Here is an 8,290-nt window from a genome sequence, read left to right on the forward strand (position 1 = left end):
GGCTGATCGTCCCCAATCAATAACCCGTGCCTGCCTTCTTTCCATATCCCTTGATACCACTAGCCCCTAGAGCTCTATCTAATAATAATAATAATAATGGATGGGATTTATATAGCGCCTTTCTAATACTCAAGGCGCTTTACATCGCATTATTCATTCACTCCTCAGTCACACTCGGTGGTGGTAAGCTACTTCTGTAGCCACAGCTGCCCTGGGGCAGACTGACGGAAGCGTGGCTGCCAATCTGCGCCTACGGCCCCTCCGACCACCACCAATCACTCACACACATTCACACACATTCACACACAGGCAAAGGTGGGTGAAGTGTCTTGCCCAAGGACACAACGACAGTATGCACTCCAAGCGGGATTCGAACCGGCTACCTTCCGGTTGCCAGCCGAACACTTAGCCCATTGTGCCATCTGTCGTCCCTATCTAATGCCCCTGTCCCACTTAGGAAACCTGAACGGAAACCTCTGGAGACTTTGTGCGCCCCACCCAAGCTTTCCGTGCGGTTCCCGGTGTTTGCAGGAGGTTGCCGGAGGTTGCAGGTAGTGGAAGCAGGTAGGGAGACTGACAAAAACCTCCGGGAACCGCACGGAAACCTTGGGTGGGGGCGCAAAGTCTCCAGAGGTTTCCGTTCAGGTTTCCTAGGTGGGACAGGGGCATAGCTCTTAAATCCATCCAGTGATTATGGAGACACGAAGAACTGCAGATACTGATATATATATTTTTTTTTAAACAGCACAAACATCACAGTATTCTATATGATCGTCTATATCTCTTGTTTATCTTTCCCCGCCCTCCCCCAACTCAGTCTGAAGAAGGGTCTCGGCCCGAAACGTCACCTATTCCTTTTCCCCAGAGATGCTGCCTGTCCCGCTGAGTTACTCCAGCATTTTGTGTCTATCTTTGGTTTAAACCAGCATCTGCAGTTCCTTCCCTGTGATGATAATGTCTGCCTCTGTAATCGCTCAATGATGCCACAAGGTGGTGATGGTGGATAGGGTTGCACAGAATCTGATCACTGTTTCATACACGCCATTTGCCTCTATGATAACACCTTTAAGGTTCTCTCCCATCAACTCCATTTACCCCTGCTCTGTCCCCTACAGATCTACTGAGGCCGTCCACAGACCTTAGTTCGTCCTGACTGTGGGTGGTCCCTGTAAGAAGTTTCTACATTCTCCCTATGACCGCCAGGCTCGGTGCTGGGACCCCAGCTATTACAATATATATTAATGATTTGGACGAGGGAATTGAATGCAACATCTCCAAGTTTGCGGATGACACAAAGCTGGGGGGCAGTGTTAGCTGTGAGGAGGATGCTAGGAGGCTGCAAGGTGACTTGGATAGGCTGGGTGAGTGGGCAAATGCAGTGTAATGTGGATAAATGTGAGGTTATCCACTTTGGTGGCAAAAACAGGAAAGTAGACTATTATCTAAATGGTGGCCGATTAGGAAAAGGGGAGATTCAACGAGACCTGGGTGTCATGGTACACCAGTCATTGAAAGTAGGCATGCAGGTGCAGCAGGCAGTGAAGAAAGCCAATGGTATGTTAGCATCCATAGCAAATTGATTCCAGTATAGGAGCAGGGAGGATCTACTGTAGTTGTACAGGGTCTTGGTGAGACCACACCTGGAGTATTGTGTACAGTTTTGTTCTCCTAATCTGAGGAAATACATTCTTGCCGTAGAGCGAGTACAGAGAAGGTTCACCAGACTGATTCCTGGGATGTCAGGACTGTCTTATGAAGAAAGACTGGTTAGACTTGGCTTGTACTCGATAGAATTTAGAAGATTGAGAGGGGATTAAGAAGGGAGGGAGAGAGAAAATGGGGAATTACAGACCAGTTAGTCTAACATCGGTAGTGGGGAAACTGCTAGAGTCAGTTATTAAAGATGGGATAGCAGCACATTTGGAAAGTGGTGAAATCATTGGACAAAGTCAGCATGGATTTACGAAAGGTAAATCATGTCTGACGAATCTTATAGAATTTTTCGAGGATGTAACTAGTAGAGTGGATAGGGGAGAACCAGTGGATGTGTTGTATCTGGACTTTCAGAAGGCTTTCGACAAGGTCCCACATAAGAGATTAGTATACAAACTTAAAGCACACGGCATTGGGGGTTCAGTATTGATGTGGATAGAGAACTGGCTGGCAAACAGGAAGCAAAGAGTAGGAGTAAACGGGTCCTTTTCACAATGGCAGGCAGTGACTAGTGGGGTACCGCAAGGCTCAGTGCTGGGACCCCAGCTATTTACAATTTATATTAATGATCTGGATGAGGGAATTGAAGGTAACATCTCCAAGTTTGCGGATGACACTAAGCTGGGGGGCAGTGTTAGCTGTGAGGAGGATGCTAGGAGGCTGCAAGGTGACTTGGATAGGCTGGGTGAGTGGGCAAATGTTTGGCAGATGCAGTATAATGTGGATAAATGTGAGGTTATCCACTTTGGTGGCAAAAACAGGAAAGCAGACTATTATCTAAATGGTGGCCGATTAGGAAAAGGGGAGATTCAACGAGACCTGGGTGTCATGGTACACCAGTCATTGAAAGTAGGCATGCAGGTGCAGCAGGCAGTGAAGAAAGCGAATGGTATGTTAGCATTCATAGCAAAAGGATTTGAGTATAGGAGCAGGGAGGTTCTACTGTAGTTGTACAGGGTCTTGGTGAGACCACACCTGGAGTATTGCGTACAGTTTTGGTCTCCAAATCTGAGGAAGGACATTATAGCCATAGAGGGAGTGCAGAGAAGGTTCACCAGACTGATTCCTGGGATGTCAGGACTGTCATTATGAAGAAAGACTGGATAGACTCGGCTTGTACTCGATAGAATTTAGAAGATTGAGGGGGGATCTTATAGAAACTTACAAAATTCTTAAGGGGTTGGACAGGCTAGATGCAGGAAGATTGTTCCCGATGTTGGGGAAGTCCAGGACAAGGGGTCACACAGTTTAAGGATAAGGGGGAAATCCTTGACGTGGGTAGTCGCCAATGGAATTCACCAAAGTCAGCACCTGCGTCATCCTGGCTACAACCTACGACCGCACCACAGGAGAAGACAAGCTACGACAAGCCCACGGTCGCCAAAAGGTTTCGAACATTTCAAATCCAGCGGCAACCAGGAAAACACAGACAATAGGTGCAGGAGGAGGCCATTCGGCCCTTCGAACCAGCACCGCCATTCATTGCGATCATGGCTGATCGTCCCCTATCAATAACCCGTGCCTGCCTTCTCCCCATATCCCTTGACTCCACAAGCCCCTAGAGCTTTATCTAACTCTCTCTTAAATCCATCCAGTGACTTGGCCTCCACTGCCCTCTGTGGCAGGGAATTCCACAAATTCACAACTCTCTGGGTGAAAAAGTTTTTTCTCACCTCAGTCTAAAATGACCTCCCCTTTATTCTAAGACTGTGTGGCCCCTGGTTCTGGACTCGCCCAACATTGGGAACATTTTTCCTGCATCTAGCTTGTCCAGTCCTTTTATAATTTTATATGTTTCTATAAGAACTCCCCCTCATCCTTCTAAACTCCAGTGAATACAAGGAGAGAAGGCAGGTACGGGATACTGAGTTGGATGATCAGCCATGATCATATTGAATGGTGGTGCAGGCTCGAAGGGCCGAATGGCCTACTCCTGCACCTAATTTCTATGTTTCTATGTTTCTAGTCTTTTCAATCTTTCCTCATATGACAGTCCCGCCATCCCAGGGATCAATCTCGTGAACCTACGCTGCACTGCCTCAATCACAAGGATGTCCTTCCTCAAATTAGGAGACCAAAACTGTACACAATACTCCAGATGTGGTCTCACCAGAGCCCTGTACAACTGAAGAAGGAAACGTTACGACTCTTTAGGCAACTTGAGTAGACGACTCACGGCCATACTAGTCGCCTGTAGTTGCTGAAAAAAGTCGCCTGTGGGACAGGCCCTTTAATAATTGCATTTGATGGTTCCGACTCCGATAATTTGAATGTGAGGAGGATTTCTGCCTAAATTGCTCTTTCAGGCAATGAAGTTCAGATGTCCACAGCCATCAGTGTGAAAATATGTTTCTTTCACCTCCGCCCAATCCTACTATTAACTTTAGTTTTGACCCGTCTATGAAGAAAACAGGTCCTTATTCATCCTGTCTAGACCTGTCACACCGTTTGAGGCCTGTGAAATCTCACCTCGTGTCTCTTGCTTTAAGTTTCTGGGCACTCACAGTTCAGAGGAGCTCACATGGTCCACCAACACCGCTGCGCTGGTCAAGAAGGCACAGCAATCTTCCTGAGAACATTAAAAAAGTCTGGTCTGCCCCAACAGCTGCTGACAACGTTCTACCGCTGCACCACAGAGAGCATATTAAAGTATGGCATCTCTGTGTGTGGTATCTCGGCTGCACGGAAGCGGAGAGGAGAGCTCTTCAGCGCGTCGTCCACAGGGCGCAGAAGATCATTGGGACACAGCTACCAGCCTTGGAGGGCATCTACCACACACACACGGTGCCTCAGGAAGGCCGCCAGCATCCACAAAGACTCCTCACACCCTTGTAATGGACTGTTCGAACTGCTTCCCTCCGGCAGGCAGACGTTACAAGGCCTTCTACGCCCGAACCTCCAGACTCAGGAACAGCTTCATTCCCAGAGCTATAGCGGCTCTGAATCATCCCTGCTGAGTGCCCCCCACCCCCCCTGGACTGTCTCCCTCAGATGGTCACGACACACAGACACATCTGCACTTTAGTCTGTTTGAACTGTTTTGACTATCTTACTGTTCTTTTACAAACCATGTTTCTCGAGATATCTAAATATCTAAATCAATATTTTATTAGTTATTTAAGTTATGACATCGGATGGAAGCTGCAAACCAAATCTCGTTGCGTTTATGTGCAATGATAATAAAATATATTATTATTATTATTGAACTCAATACTCAAGTCAGCCAATCGTGTCTTAAACCCTGCCTACGTATAAAACTCCCTGTGCATCTTTCCTTGCTGTGTGGTGCCCAGAATTGAATTGTATTGAAAGATACAGCAGGGAAACAGGCCCTTCAGCCCATCGAGTCAATGCCGGCCCATCGAGACCAGGCCTAGTTCCATGTTATCCCAATTCCCCATCCACCCCACCACACGCTCGGGGCAATTTGCAGACGGCCAATTAATCTACAAACCCGCACATCTTTGGGATGTGGGAGGAAACCCAGGGAGAACGTGCAAACTCCACAACGGCAGTACCCAAAATCAGGACCCAACCAGGGTCTCTGACGCTGTGAGGTGGTAGAGTCGCTGCCTTACAGGCCACGTGGCACCACTGCCCTGGGTTCCATCCCGATTACGGGTGCTGTCTGTACGGAGTTTGCACGTTCTCCCCGTGACCTGCGAGATCTTCGCTTTCCTCCCACACTCCAAAGACGTACAGGTTTGTAGGCCAGTCGGCTTGGGTTTGTACATTAGGTATCAGTGTAAATAGGTGACGTTTCGGGTCGAGACCCAAGGCTATTTATTCCCGGTGAAAATTCCACGTTTTTTAAAATTCTTGAAATGACTCCAGGCCACGCTTCTTTGTTGATGCCACAGGTGAGGGTGGACGGTGTTGAGAGGCGGCAAGTTTAGACCGCAAGGTGAAGAGTCTAGCTGCTGAAGGTGGACTCAAAATTCTGGAGTAGCTCAGCGGGTGAGGCAGCATCTCTGGAGAGAAGGAACGGGCGACGTTTCGGGTCGAGACCCTTCTTCGGACTTCAGTCTCGACCCGAAACGTCGCCTATTCCTTCGCTCCACAGATGCTGCCTCACCCGCTGAGAATCTCCGGCATTTTTGTCGACCTTCGAGTTTTACAGCGTCTTAAATATTATAGACGATGGGTCTATGATTCCGGGTTTAGAGGACATTGTCTCATTGGCTTCACGGTGAGCAAATACAGAACATCTACCAATAACTTTGACATTTTCATCGTCCTTGTGGATTAGATTTTTCCGCTGAGACTCCAGAGTTTCAAGTTAAATCTGTTCCCCCGCTGACATTTATACAAACATGTGGCCATTCAGTAAATGGGTGGCGTAATCTCGAGACTTGTCAAGATGGTAGTAAATATGCAGTATAATATAGATAAATGTCAGGTTATCCACTTTGGCGGCAAAAACAAGGGGGCAGATTATTATCGCAATGGGGTTCGGTTAGGTAAGGGGGAGGTACAGCGAGACCTGGGCGTTCTTGTACACCGGTCATTGACAGTTGGCGTGCAGGTACAGCAGGCAGTGAAGAAAGCTAGTGGAATGTTGGCCTTCATAACAAGAGGATTTCAGTATAGGAGTAAAGAGGTTCTTCTGCAGTTGTACAGGGCTCTGGTGAGACCACATCTGGAGTATTGCGTCCAATTTTGGTCTCCTAATTTGAGGAAGGACATCCTTGTGATTGAGGCAGTGCAGCGTAGGTTCACGAGATTGATCCCTGGGATGGCGGGACTGTCATATGAGGAAAGATTGAAAAGACTAGGCTTGTATTCACTGGAGTTTAGAAGGATGAGGGGGAGGGTACTTATAGAAACATATAAAATTATAAAAGGACTGGACAAGCTAGATGCAGGAAAAATGTTCCCAATGTTGGGTGAGTCCAGAACCAGGGGCCACACACAGTCTTAGAATAAAGGGGAGGCCATTTAAGACTGAGGTGAGAAAAAACATTTTCACCCAGAGAGTTGTGAATTTGTGGAATTCCCTGCCACAGAGGGCAGTGGAGGCCAAATCACTGGATGGATTTAAGAGAGAGTTAGATAGAGCTCTAGGGGCTAGTGGAGTCAAGGGATATGTGGAGAAGGCAGGCACGGGTTATTGATAGGGGACGATCAGCCATGATCACAATGAATGGCGGTGCTGGCTCGAAGGGCCGAATGGCCTCCTCCTGCACCTATTGTCTATGTTTCTATGGTGAAATGTCTCCGGTTCCTCGTGCTACAACTGCGACTGTAGTTCTGAAGTATTACGCCACTCAGCATTGGCATAACCTGAGAATGTGTTGCTTATAATGCCAGTGTACACATTGTTGAAGAAACCAGTCATTCCCAGAGGGTCAACATCATGTCTTCATTCTTGCATTACGGAGAAAACTGGAAAAACCCGGGGCTATTTATTCCGGGTAAAAATTCCACGTTTAAAAAAAATTATTGAGATGACTCCAGGCCACGCTTCTTTGTTGATAGAAACATAGAAACATAGACAATAGGTGCAGGAGTAGGCCATTCGGCCCTTCGAGCCTGCACCGCCATTCAATATAATCATGGCTGATCATCCAACTCAGTATCCCATCCCTGCCTTCTCTCCATACCCCCTGATCCCTTTAGCCACAAGGGCCACATCTAACTCCCTCTTAAATATAGCCAATGAACTGTGGCCTCACAACCTTCTGTGGCAGAGAATTCCACAGATTCACCACTCTCTGTGTGAAAAATGTTTTCCTCATCTCGGTCCTAAAAGATTTCCCTCTTGTCCTTAAACTGTGTGACCCCTTGTTCTGGACTTCCCCAACATCGGGAACAATCTTCCTACATCTAGCCTGTCTAACCCCTTAAGAATTTTGTAAGTTTCTATACGATCCCCCCTTCTTGCAACGGGGACCAGCCGCTGAGTCTGGGACATTTCTGAAGCTGCGTTTCAGTTAAACAGACGTGTAGATGTAGACGAAAATGATCACCATCAAGTTCAAGATCGTCCCAATAATCCCCAGCAGGGCTAGAATTGTCTCCTCCCGATCTTCTTTGCAGTCCCACCCGCTGTGGTAGTCAGTGCCCGACGGAAGCTCCATTTTAGTGGCAATCAGCTGTAGCTTTAACAGTTTCTGGTGAAAGAGAGAACAGTGACTTAAGGGCCTGTCCCACTTGGCCGATATTTGCGCCTCATTTACGCCTCAAATGTAAAATAGGTCGGCGCGTCGTGATGCGCGATGTCACGCGCAAATCACGCGTCAGAACAGCCGTCTGGTGCGCGTGACGTCATTAGAATATCCTGCGGCGCGCGGCGATGCATGGTGACGTAACCGCGCATCGCCACGCGATACACGTGAGATATCGGGACGTCAGCGTGCGTAGCCAATGCGCCAGCGTGCCTACACGATACGTCACGCAGGTGGCGCGCGAGGATTTCGTTACACTACGAAATCCTGGAAATACCGCGCGCCACCGTGTACGATTCCACGCCTCACCGTGCGCAATGCGTGCGTCATCCACGCGTCCCTTGATTCCATTAGCCCGAAGAGCTCTATCTAACTCTCTCCAGCGAATTGGCCTCCACTGCCTTCGGTGG

The sequence above is a fragment of the Amblyraja radiata genome, chromosome 45 (genome assembly GCF_010909765.2).
Source record: "Amblyraja radiata isolate CabotCenter1 chromosome 45, sAmbRad1.1.pri, whole genome shotgun sequence".
Taxonomy (NCBI): domain Eukaryota; kingdom Metazoa; phylum Chordata; class Chondrichthyes; order Rajiformes; family Rajidae; genus Amblyraja; species Amblyraja radiata.